Here is a 19,077-nt window from a genome sequence, read left to right on the forward strand (position 1 = left end):
TAATTCTATGGTTTATTTTTTTTCCAAACCATGTGTTGACTCTTTACTCTGGGGCTGAGGATTTAAGTGTTTACCAGGTTTTTAGTTCTAATTCAATATTTTACTAAACCTCTTCATATAACACCTTTTTAAAATATAAGACCGTTAAGAGATGGTGTCAATTTTTTTGGCCACTCAATGGATGGAAACACAATGATGAGATCTAGTCTAACTCATTTGCATTAAATGTTTTTTTTTTAAAGAGATCATCTTCAAGACTGTTGCTGTCAAACATTGTTCACATAGTATAGTCAGTGTAATGGTGAAGGAATGACCAAATATGCCTATTGTGGAGGGTTGGCGAAGAAATTTTCTGCTCTCTTGTAAATGTATTTTTTTTTAATATGTTTTAAAAATAATAAATATATAGTATTTTACTTTGATACATTTGTGCCTGCTGTATTTTGTAGTTTATATTGATACACGTAAAATTGATGGATTTAGGATTTTATTTTAAAATGTGGTTCAGTGTATTTTTGCCCATCCCTGCTCCCCGTGTTGGCTTGGGTTTCCTCCAGGTGCTCTGGTTTCCCCCACAAGTTCAAAGGCATGTGTGTGTGTGCGTGCGCGTGCGTTTTTATTTATTTATATATATATATATATATATATATATATATATATATATATATATATATATATATATATATATATATATATATATATATATATATATATATATATATACATACATACATGTACACACACACACACACATTATAATTACAAATATGTATATGAATGTTCAATTATGTAATACTTTTTAACTATATCATGTTTTATAATATAAAAATCCTATTTTCCCATAATTTTCAGTTAATGATTAAATAACTCTCTTAAAATAAAAAAACATCTTTTATTAGATTAATCATCTTTAGAATTATATTACATATTTAGATGGTTGTTTTTTTTACCGCCTATTGTTGTAATGTAATTTCTACAGAATTATTCAGTCATAAATTTGAGTTATTAAATCATTATTTTGACTTTATCTTGTACTTTTGATTTAGTAAATTATAATTTTGGCTTTGCTTACCTTACATCGTTTGCACAAAGTAATGTTTTGTCTTGGTGATTGGAGCTTCCAGCTATAAAAAATATATAAAAATATCTAGTGCAAAGTTCTGCAAACATTATATATATATATATATATATATATATATATATATATATATATATATATATATATATATATATATATATATATATATATATATATATATAGTTTAGTAATTTATGACATGTTATATACGGTATGAGAATGTAGAATCTGCAGCCACTTCATCTGACAAAACTTCATTTACTGTCTGGTTTGGATCAGCCACCAAATCAGACATAAGACTGCAGCGGATTGCCAGGACAGCGGAGAGGATTAATTCTGTGCACCTGCCCAACATCCAAATCTCTACACATCTTTATCGATCTTTATTATTAGATTGGTTGCTACCTGTTTTTATAGTCATAAATATACACAACCCTTACTATTTATGATTTGTAACCAAAATGTTGTATTATTTACTTTATCCACTTATGCCATTCTTTTTTCCTGTGTTCATTTGTATGTGTGTACTGTATGTATATGTGCTCCTGAAAAAAAAAACACAAAACATTTCTTGTGTTTGCACACACTAATAAATCTCATTCTGATTTCTCTGGACACATTTTTTAAAGAAATCTCAGCAGCTGAATAACAAACATTATTAATATACATTATTATGCCATCAAACATAACATAACAGAAGATGTCTGGCCTTTCATAATACTAAATATCTGCTACAGATCATTGACTGCAAAACATTTATTGTGATTTTAGTGAAATGACATTATACATTTTAAAATAAGCAGTTTCAAGAATGAATAAATGATAGCACTTTAAAATGAGACTAGTTTAAAAAAAAGACGTGTTAACACGTAAATTGCGTGTTAACACGTAAATGACGTGTTAACACGTACCAACGTGTTAACGCGTAAATTACGTGTTAACGCGTAAATTACGTGTTAACACGCAATTACGCGTTAACACGTTTGTTGCAGACGTTTTGGCCCTAACGGCCTTCCATAGTAGCCGGGTGGGGGCATGCCTAGCCCTAACCTAAACGTAAACCCAATTAGTACCTTACTAATTATTAACGAACAGCTAGTTAGTTTATTATGCCAGTAGTGTTAGTTTAATTGTTTGTTAATACTGTGAATTGTGACCTAAACTGAAAAAGTGTTGCCAAAAGGTCCAGCATTTGTCCTTTTAATTATTTTATGTAATTGAATATTATATATTAATCAAATAATGAATATAATATATTTATATTCAATATATATTCCTGTCACGTCAGTGTTTTTGAGGCTGTTTGCTCACTTCATTCGTTTGTTTGTTTTTTTTTTTGTTCTGATCAGATATCCATCCAATCGCTCAAACCACTTCAGAAGGTCATCTGGGATGCGTTTCAGATGAAACTGGACAGGTCTAATCATAACCTGAAATGAGCTTAAGTGAGAATTGGTGTCTGTACTGCAGTTCGTTGGCCTATGCTAAAGCACGTAGTTCAATAGGCCTAGATGTAGACTAAATGAGCAGTCAGTCTTGTTGAGGCTAGCCTACTCCTAATTGAGTGGAGGAACTATGACGTCAATTTGTATGCAAAAACCCGGAAGCGAGTTAGAATTTTAGCATTTCCGGTTCCTTCGTCCCAAAGTCAATGGGTTTTCTCGATGGGGTTTCAGTAAAATCGCTTAAATAAGGTTCGTGGCAAACACAAACTCAAAATACTTTCACGTTTTGTTCTACGACATAAAACACATCACTTACAGCACACTCTTGACTTTTTTAATGGGTTATGCTTCTTTAAAAAGACGCTTGCTATCAAGTTGCTAAATGGGACTACAGGCGGCGTGTCGGAGACATTATACGTCATCGAGCTGATCTGGTCTGGAGCGCAGCTCGCTCGTGTTGGGCATTTGGATTAGTCTGATATTTAGGTGTTTTCATGAATAGTATTATATAGTTTGTAGTATTATTCTAATTGGGAATTCAGATTGTGTGTAGATAATTCCTTCACTTGTAAAGGCTGACGAGACAGATTCATTTGCTAATCATTTATGCTAATTAAACAATATTATGAAGATAACGTCACTGCCTACTAGTGCAGCCGGTCTCTCTCCTGCTCTCAGTAATGCAAACGTATGAATAAACGTGTAGAACTACATGCATGTAGGTCAGTAAATGGTGAGTGCATTTTCATTTTTAGGGTGAACTATCTCTTTAGGGACTCAATACTTTGGTTGCCAAATCCAATAAAACAAGGTCTAATGGACCTTGTGCCATGCTAAGCAAGCGTCTCTCTCTTTATAGACGTCCGACCGTTTAAGCACTCTTTGGTTGTCAAAAATAAAAAGACACAAATAAATTGTAGTGATGAGACCCTCTATTTAGGATATAAATTTGCCATACATATAATATTTTTAGGTGACGCAGTAGGTAGTGCCGTTGCCTCACAGCAGGAAGGTCACTGGTTCGAGCCTCAGCTGGGTCAGCTACCGTTTCTGTGTGGAGTTTGCATGTTCTCCCTGCATTCGCGTGGGTTTTCCTCCGGGTGCTCCGGTTTCCCCCACAAGTCCAAAGACATGCGGTACAGGTGAATTGGGTGGGCCAAGTTTTCCGTAGTGTATGAGTGTGACTGAGTGTGTGTGTGTGTGGATGTTTCCCAGAGATGGGTTGCGGCCGGAAGGTCATCCGCTGCGTAAAAATTGTGCTGGATAAGTTGGCAGGTTAATTCCACGGTGGCGTGTAATAATAAAGGGACCAAGCCGAAAAGAAAATGAAGGAATAATATTTTTTAGATGCTTGAACTGTTATTGTCACCCTGAATGACCTTTTAGGGGATGTTTGGTGTCTTTTATTTAATTAGTTGTTTTGATGAGTGAAAACCTCCCCTTCAGTGTGTCTTTATGCCATGAACTATGTACTTTTTCAAAGGTCAAAAAGATACTTTCAAGAACAACATTGGCTTATTTTTTTGAGCCCCTCCAAATCATGCTAACAAAAAATGCTGAAAATACCACAATAAGTTCTACTTTACTACTGACCATATTTAAATGCCACAGTTTGACTTCTGACAGATCGGAGCTTTAGTGTGACATCAGTTAAAGCTGCACTAGGTGATCTGCCAAAATGCTAACTGGTTAGCATAATATTTCAAATACAATCCCTCCCCTGCTGTCCAAAGGCACGCCTCCTGAAATCACCAACGCGCACATTAAAGATGACGGACCCACTAGATCATGTCGCTCGCCAGTTAGAAAACTTGATAGTACTTTAAAAATACCACAATTCTGAACGAAAAACTGCATTATATCTAGCACGTTTTCAGTTAGCAAGCAAAACTTGTCATGATGTGCAATATTTCATGCATGCAAGGATCGCATGCAAATAAAGAGCCATCGGCCCTTAATTTTTGTCATAGAATTGTGTATTAGATTAGATTGTACGTCAGATCAACAGCACAGACTGAACTTATAGCACCAGGTTAAACTTTATGACCCCTTTATGGTAATCAAATTGAAAATGAACACAGGCCACAACTGACCATTGAGGATGATCTCCAAAATTAAACCAATGGACTTGTCCTGAACACATGCTGTCCACCAGTCTCCTTGAGGTTAGGTTATTAATATTAAATTAAAGAAAGGAATAAATGATTATACACACTATATAGCCCATGACTGTTAAGACTGTTGCACTCTTTGTGTTGGCAATATGCTCATGTTTATATAGGCCTATTGTTATGTGTGCAACATTTGTATATTTATAGCCACCTCTGAGAAATGTCGGGGTCACAATGGTTTTCAGAAAAGACTTAAAAAGTCATACATTTGAAATAGTGACTGACACCTGCAGAAACCATGGTTGTGATGTTCCATTCCACTATAGACATGGTTACATCAAAACGAGTATTAAATATTAAGCCAAAAATATAAAACCGAATTATGTATACGCTACTATTTTTATAAAGTGATATGTGCAAATAAAAATACACACTTTTGTCTTTGCAGACTTTTCATCTTTGCATAAACTTGTGTTGTATTACAGTTTTTTTTTTTTTCAGTCGCTTTGGTAAACTTCTCAGATTTGAAATTTGCTGAGCAGTGAGTGCATTTCTCAAAACAGCACATACAAATAGCCAAACAGCATGGATTACCTGCAGAGGCCAGTCTCTTGCTTAAAGTCCTTGGTTCATCTCTCAATGAACATGTCAGTGCCGTCAGAATGACAAGTCCTTGTGTCATTGTGTACGGATAAGACAGTCAAATTACTTACTCATGTTGTCAATGTAACAGCGTACTCTGGATGGACGTCCTCATGTAAGCTACGGCTAATTTATTTCATTTTTTTGCGGCTTGTACTGTGATTCGTTGCCAGATCATGTCATTGTGATACAGAAAGAAAAAGACAGCACTTCATAGGACAAAGAAAACAAAAAACAAACCCAAAACAAAAGTAGAAATGTGAACATAGGACAATCTCCTTTCAGATACACCTCACCTTCGTTAGACAAAGTCCAGATTGACCTGGGAGCAATTTACCAATTATAGATTTAGAAAAAAACGTCTAATGGAAATGTACAGAAAAATGCATTATGACTAAATAGTATGACAACTTGTTCCACTTCTTTTATATATAATATATAACTTGACATTAACTTTTTTCTCACACCCCACGGGTCATTTTTACGAGACAAAATTTTGTTGTTGAAAACTGTAAATTTGACTTTTGCATGCAAAAAGTACTTGAGTAGGAGACATTTTACTCGATTTGGGTCATTAAAATAACTCTGACTACCAATATAATGATATAGGTAGCCTATATCTGCTGTAGTAACTTAAAACCTACAGTAGTTTGACAAAAAAAAAGGGGAAAAAAAAAGAAAAAAAGACCAAAACAATACCCATTCTTGTCTTAAGGAAATTTTTATTGAGCAATTTTTTGAAGAACAGTAAGTTCATGACATGTTAAATATATAGTATATTCTGCTGGTTTTAAACATACATACGTAATAATAAACACAGTCATGTAACATCCATAACATTACCATTATGTCTTAGGACATCTTTGATTAACTTTTTACTACCTTCCCCAAATGTTGACTAATGAAGGTACATTTTTAACAACTATTTACTTGTTAGGCTACTTTATTGTCAAACCACGTTGCGTACAAATGCATTCAACAGACCTGTATGGCAGTGTATTGCTGTACATGACAAATAAAAACACGAGACAGGTGTTTAGAAAGAGAAGTTTATTTTGAACTTACCTTGGTCAATTTCTAAGAGCAGCCCCGAGAGAACTGACAACACCGAGAGAGAACCGCCGTGCTTTATAGGAATGCATATGCAAATGTTTACATGGCGACGTCACTGCTGGGAGTCTCGTTGTCATGGTGAGCGCTGAGGAGAGCACGCCTCCCATTGGACCAAACAGGCTCGGGAATCTCCGTCACGGCGTGACGGCGAGTTGCGGACAAAAACATATTAAATATACTGAATATATATTTTTACATTTTTTTTTTGGTGCCGTGTGTTATTCTGGGATGCAGTAGAATAGGGAGACAGATGATTATAATTAAAGACCAATGACTCTGACAAACTCCTAGTGGTGGTAAGCTTCTTATTATCCAAGATCGCCATCTAGCGGTCACATAACCTAATAGCATGTTACTTGCTACTCCACTACATCATGCCCGTAGCCGGGGTGGGGGCATGCCTAGCCCTAACCTAAACGTAAACCCAATTAGTACCTTACTAATTATTAACAAACAGCTAGTTAGTTTATTATGCTAGTAGTGTTAGTTTAATTGTTTGTTAATACTGTGAATTGTGACCTAAACTGAAAAAGTGTTGCCAAAAGGTCCAGCATTTGTCCTTTTAATTATTTTATGTAATTGAATATTATATATTAATCAAATAATGAATATAATATATTTATATTCAATATATATTCCTGTCACGTCAGTGTTTTTGAGGCTGTTTGCTCACTTCATTCGTTTGTTTTTTTTTTTTTTTGTTCTGATCAGATATCCATCCGATCGCTCAAACCACTTCAGAAGGTCATCTGGGATGCGTTTCAGATGAAACTGGACAGGTCTAATCATAACCTGAAATGAGCTTAAGTGAGAATTGGTGTCTGTACTGCAGTTCGTTGGCCTATGCTAAAGCACGTAGTTCAATAGGCCTAGATGTAGACTAAATGAGCAGTCAGTCTTGTTGAGGCTAGCCTACTCCTAATTGAGTGGAGGAACTATGACGTCAATTTGTATGCAAAAACCCGGAAGCGAGTTAGAATTTTAGCATTTCCGGTTCCTTCGTCCCAAAGTCAATGGGTTTTCTCGATGGGGTTTCAGTAAAATCGCTTAAATAAGGTTCGTGGCAAACACAAACTCAAAATACTTTCACGTTTTGTTCTACGACATAAAACACATCACTTACAGCACACTCTTGACTTTTTTAATGGGTTATGCTTCTTTAAAAAGACGCTTGCTATCAAGTTGCTAAATGGGACTACAGGCGGCGTGTCGGAGACATTATACGTCATCGAGCTGATCTGGTCTGGAGCGCAGCTCGCTCGTGTTGGGCATTTGGATTAGTCTGATATTTAGGTGTTTTCATGAATAGTATTATATAGTTTGTAGTATTATTCTAATTGGGAATTCAGATTGTGTGTAGATAATTCCTTCACTTGTAAAGGCTGACGAGACAGATTCATTTGCTAATCATTTATGCTAATTAAACAATATTATGAAGATAACGTCACTGCCTACTAGTGCAGCCGGTCTCTCTCCTGCTCTCAGTAATGCAAACGTATGAATAAACGTGTAGAACTACATGCATGTAGGTCAGTAAATGGTGAGTGCATTTTCATTTTTAGGGTGAACTATCTCTTTAGGGACTCAATACTTTGGTTGCCAAATCCAATAAAACAAGGTCTAATGGACCTTGTGCCATGCTAAGCAAGCGTCTCTCTCTTTATAGACGTCCGACCGTTTAAGCACTCTTTGGTTGTCAAAAATAAAAAGACACAAATAAATTGTAGTGATGAGACCCTCTATTTAGGATATAAATTTGCCATACATATAATATTTTTAGGTGACGCAGTAGGTAGTGCCGTTGCCTCACAGCAGGAAGGTCACTGGTTCGAGCCTCAGCTGGGTCAGCTACCGTTTCTGTGTGGAGTTTGCATGTTCCCCCTGCATTCGCGTGGGTTTTCCTCCGGGTGCTCCGGTTTCCCCCACAAGTCCAAAGACATGCGGTACAGGTGAATTGGGTGGGCTAAGTTTTCCGTAGTGTATGAGTGTGACTGAGTGTGTGTGTGTGTGGATGTTTCCCAGAGATGGGTTGCGGCCGGAAGGTCATCCGCTGCGTAAAAATTGTGCTGGATAAGTTGGCAGGTTAATTCCACGGTGGCGTGTAATAATAAAGGGACCAAGCCGAAAAGAAAATGAAGGAATAATATTTTTTAGATGCTTGAACTGTTATTGTCACCCTGAATGACCTTTTAGGGGATGTTTGGTGTCTTTTATTTAATTAGTTGTTTTGATGAGTGAAAACCTCCCCTTCAGTGTGTCTTTATGCCATGAACTATGTACTTTTTCAAAGGTCAAAAAGATACTTTCAAGAACAACATTGGCTTATTTTTTTGAGCCCCTCCAAATCATGCTAACAAAAAATGCTGAAAATACCACAATAAGTTCTACTTTACTACTGACCATATTTAAATGCCACAGTTTGACTTCTGACAGATCGGAGCTTTAGTGTGACATCAGTTAAAGCTGCACTAGGTGATCTGCCAAAATGCTAACTGGTTAGCATAATATTTCAAATACAATCCCTCCCCTGCTGTCCAAAGCCACGCCTCCTGAAATCACCAACGCGCACATTAAAGATGACGGACCCACTAGATCAGGGGTTTTCAAACCTTTTCAGCTGAGGGCCCCTTTGTGTAGGGCGAATTCTTTTGGGGACCCCCCAAAAATAAAAATGACGCCACCCCCTCAAATTAACAACTGTACTTAATTTTTTTTTAATTGTATTATTCAATACATTTATATTATTATATATTATTCAATAAATTTATATTATTCATTATCTGGATTAATTTTTGTAAGATGTTAGTTGAGTTGGCATGGTTTTAGTGCTTCAATCTATTGATCAAATCTTGATGCGCAGTACTCATTGTGGTTTGCTCTCACTGAATTATTCCATCAAGCCATATTTTGTGTACAAGTCGTCACGTTTACACAGTTTTTATGCCATTTTTATGCTTTTTTTCAGCCTATGCACAGCTAGACTCTTCTGTATTTACCCTTACAGCTGAGAGTCTAAATGTATCTAAAGATTTAAAGCTTTAAAGTTTTAAAGAGTTTTGTCATTCATCAGCCTGTTAACAGTTAACTGTACTGTTGTAACTAGCAATACTACAATAGAGGCTGTAGTGGTTCAGTGTGTTTTGTTTATTTTTATTCCTTTTTTTTTGTGCACATCATAATTTACTCAGGTCGACAATCCTGACTTACACTGATAAAAAATAATTTCCTAAATGCAATCTAGAATTGGGTATTCAAGTTCAAAGAGCCACAAGTTTTACTTTGCATAATTTTAGAAGCTTTGCTGACTTTAAAATGTTCATACCAGTTTGTTCTATTAATAATAATACTGAACATTACATTTAAATTAGTTACACAAACAAATATGGGAAAAAGTGGAACAAAATGCATTTATATTCAGAGTATTAAAATTTGATCAGATATGTTGAGCTCCATTAGATACAGAGCACTAATACATTTTAATATTTAATAATTATTAGCCCTATAACATAACACAAACAGATACATTATAATTTTAAAGGCTATAGTGCTTTTACTCAGTGTGTATACAATTTAGTTTTTTTAATCATCCAGTTATGAACCAATGTGAGTAAGAGGTCCACTGCAGAGCTCATCCAGCTGTCATTAGTGTAACAGGAGTGAAACTGAGCACTCGCTGATGTGATGACAGCTCCATTCATTGTTATTGCAGCACTTTTTGCTTTACAATTTTAATATGTTTGTTTGCCATGCTGCAAAGAGGACCGTCTGATATTTGTACAATGCAAAGTTTAAAAGCCTGTCGCGCTGTGGACGAGGTGCAATGTTGTGCCGTGTCTTTAAAATGCTATTTGTTCCCTATGAGTGAAGCCTGCGCAGAGAGGCGCGTACTCCGCAGCACCTCGGTTACTTAGGAACGCAAGCCATAAACAGGGTAGTGCTTTCAGCCACCGATAATGTTCTTATTGATCATGTATTTTAACTGAAATATAGTCAGTCAAACCTGAGCATTCATTTAGTTGTTAAGCGTAAAAGAGGTAAGCGTAAGTGAAAGGTAAACGCCGTCAGGTGCGGCAGACAAGCGCCAAAAATCACAGTCAGGAAGCGCCTGGCCAGAAGCGCTTATTCAATAAAAGTCCCCGTCCACGGAGGCGGGCCGCTGCGCTTCTTTTCCTGTGTCACGAAAATGTCAACTGCATTTAAATGACATAAACGCAGAATGAAAAAAGCTTCATTTTTGCAGTACTTTTGAGCTCAAATTATAATAAAAATATATTAACCTTCAGAATGATGCGGGACACAAAATTCATCCATGTGGGCTCATTGATCTAAAATTTCTTTGCGGCCCCCCTAGCGCCATCTGGCGGCCCCCCAGGGGGCCGCGGACCCCAGTTTGAAAACCCCTGATATAGAGTGTTTGTGATTGCAGGGTTGACAACTTTCGCCTGGGCATGCTTCTAAAAAAAGCAAACAGATAAAGCGCATGATATCGTCATATGTTGGGGAAAACGCAGAGTTTGGGAGACAATATCTTTCAGGCGAGCTGGAACTAGAGCTTACACCTCAGGTACTGTAGATCAATTTACTTATCACTGTTTACATGCTCCATGTTTTTTTAGTTTAGGTAATTCTGTAGATTAGAATGTGGATGAAGGATGTACATTACTCCTTACGTAAAGTGTTACTGACCTGTTTGTATGGCAGGGCACATTAGTAGAGAGGATCCGGGCTGGTGGTGCAGGAATCCCAGCGTTTTTTACTCCCACCGGATATGGCACTCTCATCCAGGAGGGCGGCTCGCCCATTAAATACAACAAAGATGGGACCATTGCCATTGCAAGTGAAAGAAGAGAGGTGTGGCAAATCATATTACTGTCTAAAAACATACTGTCTCCGAAAAAAATACATACCTGGCCCTAAATTTTTTTGGTTGTTTGGTCCAGGTTCGAGAGTTTAACGGCAGGCATTATCTCATGGAAAAGGCGATCACTGGTGACTTTGCTTTGGTAAAGGCCTGGAAATTTGATAGAGCAGGAAATCTTATTTTCAGGTAAAACATACGAATCTAATTTAAAAAAAAAAAAAAAAAAAATATATATATATATATATATATATATATATATATATATATATATATATATATATATATATATATTTATGAAAAAATATTATATTATTATATATATAATTTATGAAACGTTAAAATCATGTCCCTTTCTTGACATTTCTGTAATATTTAGTCTTTTCCGAAGTAGAGTTCTGAAGTAAGCCTACTTACTGTCCACTAGAGGTCAGGCTTCATCTGCTTATCAAATAGTCATTTAGGCATCTCTCCTTCGTGTCTTCCACTTTTTTGGAAAAATGTACTTGACTTTATTGGTGGAAGTGTTGATGTTGCTTCACTTTATTTAAAAAATGAATAGGGTTTTTGTACACTACAAAAATAAACAAAAGCACATATATTATTAGATTATTATATGTTTCTTTAACCAGATAAAAACCCATTGAGATCAAGATCTAATTTACAAGGGTGACCTAGCCAAAAGGTCCGCAACACACGACTTATGAATATTTTTTTAATAATAATAATAATAATGATAATAATAAATAGAAAATTGATATAATATAAAATACAATTTAGTTGTTCAGCTATACCACATTACATAATATAAAAAACATTGAATAATGGACTGTTGTTGTTTGTTAACAAGGATACTATTATTATTTTAGTGTCGCTGCTTAAATTTTTATTTTCAGGAAAAGACTTGCTTTGGTATATCTGAATCAAAACTGCCTTCAAAGAAACATAAGGCTATTTGAAGTTTGCTATGTAGGCTGTTTACTCACTCCCACTACTAGTTTAAAATATTTAATGCAACTTTTTTTAAATTCTAGTTTAATAAAAAGGAGAGAGGGTAATGTCCCAAAATACAAGTGTATTGGCAGAAGGTTAAAAGGGAGTAAAGTTTTAGTAAAGTGTTAGGATACAACATACCAATGCACCCAGTATTTATTTATTTTTGCTTGTTGGCTTTCCCCCGATCAGTTTAGTAAGTAAAATGGTTGCAGATTTTCAGTTGAAAACAGACATTTTCCAACAGACCTGGGCATTAATCTAACCATATCTTTAAAATGCTGTCAGGGGCTTTGTTGTAGTTTTTGTCATTATATTGAAGTTTAATTAATTATATATGTACTTTTTGTGTAATGTATTATCTTTTTTTAGCTGTCGCTATTATTTATTTATTATTAAAATTTATATCTATTATTATTTTCTATTTTTTTTTGTGAATAAAAATAATCTAAGTAAATGTTATATGTGTATACTACGTTTATAAAAACTTTAATAAAAACACAGTTCAAAAAAGGGAGAGAGAGCGAGGGATAATGTTCTGATTTGAATAAATAGTTCAAGATAAATACATTAAAAAGTACAGCTGCTATTGCATTATGACATTTATATTTTTTATACAGGAAAACAACCCGCAATTTCAATCAGCCTATGTGTAAAGTCACCATAGTGGAGGTTTGTGACCTTATAGTTTGGTATGAGCTGTGCAACATTTACTGGAATACTGTGTTTAAACTCATCTAAAAAAAACAAAAAAAAAACTGATAATGCTTTTTACCTTGTAGGTCGAAGAGATTGTTGATATTGGAAGTTTTAATGCAGAAGACATTCACATTCCCGGCATCTATGTAGACCGCGTGGTGAAAGGAGCCAGCTATGAAAAAAGAATCGAGGTGAGAAAGACTGAATAACCTGTCTGATCGTCACCGTTAGAATGGTTTAATGATTTCTGAGCATATTATACATTTTTATATAGATGGATGATTCCATATTAAGAAATATAAATAAAATCAACACAAACAGGAATACTTTACAGTATCGTACAGAAAATAATCATCTTCAATAATCCAGTGCTTGCCAAATACAAGTTAATTCTTTTTTACCTAATAAAATAATAATAATAAAAAGTTTGTCATTTCTGTCATGTCAACACTGTTATGCTACATTGGTTACAGAGTGTGTGGTTTGACAGTAACAGAATTGACCATTTTAAATGCATTTTAAAAGGCCAAAACTCCACTTGCTAGTATAAATGTTAACAGCCGGTGGCACTAATGGATTCCTCTTTAAACAACTTTTGAACAACCCAATGTGATAGATTGACAAAAGATTTATGGACACATATACAACTGCTCAAAAACAAAAAAGGGAACACTCCAAGTGTTTCCTTTATTTTTTGAGCACATTAGATATTACACATGTAAATACACATTACATTACATCAACACTATTTGTAAACAGTTTCAAATTCAGAAAAAATCATTATTTTAGAGGATTTAAAAATAAAGTAAATGAAATATCGGCCTAAGAAATGTACAATAACATCAACTTTCCTTCCTAATCTGCAATTGCCTCTGGCTATAAAACTAACTGTACTCAAAAAAAAAAAAACTTACATTACTAATGCTTTCCTTCTTAAACTTTGCACTCATTCATTGTTGCTCTTATAGTTGTGTAAATTGCTTCCTTGTCCTCATTTGTAAGTCATTTTTTTGGATAAAAGCGTCTGCTAAATGACTAAATGTAAATATCTGAATACACAGTATATAATGGAAAAATACACCTTTTCTGACAGCAAGAAATTATTTTCAGCCATGTAAGACACTTTTTGCTGAACAAATTAAATTGTTATGGCCTGAAAAATATTGTGATCCACGATGACGAAGAGTAGCACATTAAAATAACTAAAAATGCAACCTTTTGGGGAAAGAAAACCTAAAATGATAATGACTTTTCAAACCAAATGTACATGCAATTTTAGAATTTATAAGATTCAGGAGCACATTTTTTTCAGAAAAGGTTGGTTTAATCAGGCAAGGAGGAGAAGCCTAAAGTGAAGCAGGAGTCAGATATAACCCGGGAGAGAATCATCCGGCGAGCTGCACTGGAGTTTCAGGATGGCATGTATGGTATCCTTCAGTAGGCTGACTACATACTGCATACTATCACTGTCAATATGGTGGATGAGTGAATAGTGTCTTGTTAACACACACCTTGACAAAGTTTCTAGCTAATCTTGGTATTGGGATCCCTATGCTGGCCAGCAATTACATTAGTCCTGATATCACTGTGCTCTTGCAGAGTGGGTAAATGTATGGCACATTCAATTCCCAATTTATTTTTGCTCATTTAGGGCCCTTATCCAACTGAAAGTGAAGTGGATCCTGATTTAATCAATGCTGGTAGAGTGACATCTTCTATGTTTATCATATTTTATGGTCTGATATATATGTCCTACACATTCTACATAGCTTAATGCATGACACACAGTCAACATTTAATCTGATATCTAATTTAATTGAATTTGCTATTAAGATCTTCATTTAGAAATCAGAAGTTGAATTTTAAATGAGCATAATATGATATATTATAATTAACATAATATAATAGAATGTAACGTAATATAATATCCTAAAATAAATACAAATAATAATATCTTCAAAAATGACTCATATTAATATTGATTTGTTCAATTCTTTTAAAATTTGACTTAAGAACAACGATAATAACATTAAACCATGTGAACATTTTTTCATATCTCTTGATATGTCATTCAGGTAAGGAGACGGTAACAGTTTATCCAGGAGCTGCCTACTTCTCCAGAGATGAATCCTTTGCCATGATCAGAGAGTGTGTTCAAATACATCTATCAAGATTACAGGCCCAACTACTATAATTTAACTTCACCTTTTATGCCTTTTTGTTTAGTGGTCACATTGATCTGACCATGCTGGGAGCAATGCAGGTTTCCAAGTATGGAGATCTGGCCAACTGGATGATCCCAGTATGAGTTTCATGCTTGATTTTGTCTTATCATTCAGTGTGTTTACACTTGCTTAGACTGACATGTAAGTGTTTCTCTAGGGTAAAATGGTGAAGGGGATGGGTGGAGCGATGGACCTGGTGTCTGGTGATGCCACAAAATCAAAGGATTGTGGTCACTATGGAACATTCTGCCAAGGTAAACAGCCTAAATCTGTACTCTCTCACACTTACCAATATAAAAGGATAGTTCACACAGAAATGAAACTTTTCTCATTATTTACTCACTTTCAACTTGTTTCAAACATGTTTTGAGATTTGGTCTCCTGCTGAACACAAAAGAAGATATTATGAAGAATGTTGAAAACTAATAGCCATTGACTTCCATATATTTTTTCCCACTATGGATGTCAGTGTCTTCCGGCTTCCACTATCCATTTAACAACAACAACAAAAAAACTTAACTCATAAAGACTTGGAATTACTTGAGGGTGATTAAACAGTGAACACCTTTTTGTCACTAAAGTTTGTACTTTATATTTAAAGGGTGGGAAGCATAAAATCTTAGACAAGTGCACACTTCCTCTGACTGGAAAACAGTGTGTTGACCGTATAATCACTGAAAAGGTCAGTAAAACTTCTTTCTTATAAGTTAGACATTTTGTTAGGCTGTTTTTCATAGTAATCACAGACAGTGTGATGTTTCTTGTTTTAGGCGGTGTTTGATGTAGACAAGAGCAAGGGTTTAACTCTCATTGAGATTCTGGAAGGATTGACACCAGATGACATCAGAGCCTGTACCGGGACAGAGTTTGAGGTGAGGCTCACAGGCTCTGTTTATTTTTAAACAGGGCCACTGGTATTAAGATACCAGTAGAGTGAAAACCAGATAGAGTGTTTTCGATTATCTTATCACACTTGTATGACACTGAATGTAACTAAATGTAAACAAAAGGCAGTTGAAGATGCAATCAATTGGATCTGGTTGAAAGTGTTCAAAAGGTCACAAAAGACCAGCAACTCTCTGTCTACTGATCTGATTTGTAAAGTTCACGTGAAATCATAATTTACAATGTTTATTTTTCTAGTCTGTGAGTTAATAAAAGTATTTTGTAATCTTAAATGAAAATCTGACCATTTGCTTTCACTGGAATGGCAGTCTTTCTCTGATGTCAGTTTGACAGCTTGGATTAAATATGATTAGCTACACCCTTTCAACCATTAGATTGTTGGGAGCGAAAGGTATGAGGAGGAGTACATAGGCCTTTCACAATAATAAATATTGACTTATCGCACAACACATGACATGACTTCAATAATTTAGGATATGCATTTTCACATTTTGATTTCAGTACTAATTATTAAACTTTTAAAATGACTAATAAATATTCCTAAAAATGAAATAGTATGTGTTCTTAGGAAGAGTGTACTTGCATTGTAATATTATATTGTCATTCTGCCATTATATAATAAACGACATAAAATGATCTTTAAATGACAGTAATATTGTTTATAACAATATATATTGGTTCACTATATCTTACAACAAAAAATAGATATGGTGACAGGCCAAGGAGTACAAAACAAAACTCAGCCCCCCTACTTAGTTGAACTTGATCATATTTAAATAAAAGTCTGCAGCAACTTTCAATTCACGCATCAGCATGTCCACTGGGTCTAAAAGTCTTACACTTCAAAAACCATATTTTAGGCCTTAAAGTCTTAAAATCACTTAAATATTGTGTTGTAGGTCTTCAATTGTTTTAATCAGCTCTTAAATTTCCCATTTCTATCTAAAGCAACACCTATCCAATCATGAATAATCCATCTTAATAAATATTTGTTTATAGTTACCTATTGAGGACACTGACCTTTACAGACTGTTGTGACAGCATTTAATTTATTATAGTTTTTAGAACGTGACCATTTTTAAAAGTTATGTTGGGGAAAAAAGTGTATGTGTACAACTAAAGTTACTGTAGCTTGTTTGAATTATTATTTGTAATATATGGTATAAATATCTAAATAAGATTTTCTTTTATTGAAAAAGTACTAATCTTTAACACTGGTCATTTTGAAAAAAAAAAAACCTTAGTGTTTAGCTCTGTAAAAGTATGAAATTGCATTCTTAATGGTCTTTAAAATGTCTTGACTTGGGGAAACCTGCAGAAATCCTGATTGTTTTATTGTTGAAGCACACAGATGGGATTTAAACTTTGCTATAGTTTTAGTTTAAAAGCATAGACAGACGGACGGACGGACGGACGGACGGACGGACGGACGGACGGACGGACGGACGGACGGACGGACGGACGGACAGACAGACAGACAGACAGACAGACAGACAGACAGACAGACAGACAGACAGACAGACAGATAGATAGATAGATGGATAGATCTTTTATGTTCATATGTAAATTGGGCAAGCTTAAATTTTAATAGCTATTAGATAGAAGAGACAGTCAGAATAAAACAGCAGTAAACAGCAATGTTTCCCTGGTTGATGTTTTAAGTCCAGTAAAATGCATTAAAGGTAAAACCAGGGCTACAATTACTAAAGCACAACATGTTTACTAAACTGATGAGGTGTGTTAGAATTTAAAATATCATTTTTCTGAGAATGTGTTAGTCATAACTGTTGAATTACTTCAGTAGGAGCTATGCTGAAGAGGTAAATGTGATTAAAAATGAGTCATCCTGTAAATAAGAGTGTGTGCATTTGAAACCGTGTGTTTCGTAACCCTCTCACATCAGCAAAATGAGTGTTGTGGGGTGCAAAATATCTAAGTCAACATCACATTACGTGTTTCATTTTATACATCTTACATGTAATTTCATTTGGCATTTTACATTCATATAATCCTTCATTTTCATACTGAATCATCATTAGTGGCTGATAAAAGTAAATAATTTCAGCAAACAGAAGACACTCATGATCAGAGCTGATTATATCCTTTTGATCTGTTAAAAGTGAAAAAAACAAACAAATGCTCAATTGGGTGACAATCATGGCAAAATTGCAGATTGCAAGATCCAAGCTGCTAATATTATTGACCTTTTGATATAAGTGCTATGATTTACTAATCAGACTAATTAATGATACAGTTCATAAAAAAATATGTTTTACTCAAAAACATAACAGTGTAAATCCATATAGGTGATGGGGAAAGAAATCAAACATTATACATTACACTGTTAAATGTGCTTCTTTCTCACTTTAACTTTTGAAGGTTTGTGTACAGAATATCTGTTAAGTTATTCTGGTGTTTTTCAGGTGTCGCAAAACCTACGACCAATGCAGCAGATATGAGGATTTGTAGCGTTGAGCTTCTGTCAGTCTGCTGAGACACAGCCAGATGGAGACAGAGGACTGGACTGCGCACATTTGAAAAATGTCTTTGCATTTCTTTTCTTTTTTTTTTATATCTTTGCATTTCTGAATGTGGCATAAAAACCTAATTATGTCACAGTAATTGAAATAAAGAAAGAGTAATCTTGTACCACATTGCTATAAGAATACAAAGAGAAAGAAATATATTTGTTCTTTGTTACTGTCCCACTAAACAAAATATTGGAAAATACCAGTCAAAATAAAATGCTATTTAAAAAATGCTTTGTGGCCTCTCAATTTCTGAGCATAAACAACCGATGTTTAATAAAAAAGAAGATAAACTATTAAAATAAACAATTAAGGAGAACAGCTTATTTTATTTAGCAATGTATTAAATAGGGCAGCACAGTGGCGCAGTGAGTGGCATTCTCGCCTCACAGCAAGAAGGTCGCTGGTTCGAGCCTCGGCTGGTAAGTTGGCATTTCTGTGTGGAGTTTGCATGTTCTCCACGTGTTTGCTCCGGTTTC

General features: G+C 34.9%; 1 pseudogene across 1 annotated transcript; it reads left to right on the forward strand.

Annotated features, from left to right (window-relative positions):
- Window positions 1-10,544: 10,544 nt before the first annotated feature.
- LOC797311 (succinyl-CoA:3-ketoacid coenzyme A transferase 1, mitochondrial-like) lies at window positions 10,545-18,771 on the forward strand (annotated as a pseudogene). The gene is made up of 12 exons (XR_015520299.1): window positions 10,545-10,953; window positions 11,091-11,240; window positions 11,330-11,436; window positions 12,861-12,912; window positions 13,023-13,130; window positions 14,591-14,639; window positions 15,015-15,087; window positions 15,166-15,241; window positions 15,322-15,418; window positions 15,766-15,846; window positions 15,935-16,036; window positions 18,494-18,771. The product of XR_015520299.1 is annotated as a succinyl-CoA:3-ketoacid coenzyme A transferase 1, mitochondrial-like (transcript).
- Window positions 18,772-19,077: the final 306 nt, after the last annotated feature.

This window comes from Danio rerio, chromosome 21 (assembly GCF_052040795.2).
Source record: "Danio rerio strain M-AB ecotype USA chromosome 21, GRCz13ab, whole genome shotgun sequence".
In the NCBI taxonomy this organism is placed as follows: Eukaryota; Metazoa; Chordata; class Actinopteri; order Cypriniformes; family Danionidae; genus Danio; species Danio rerio.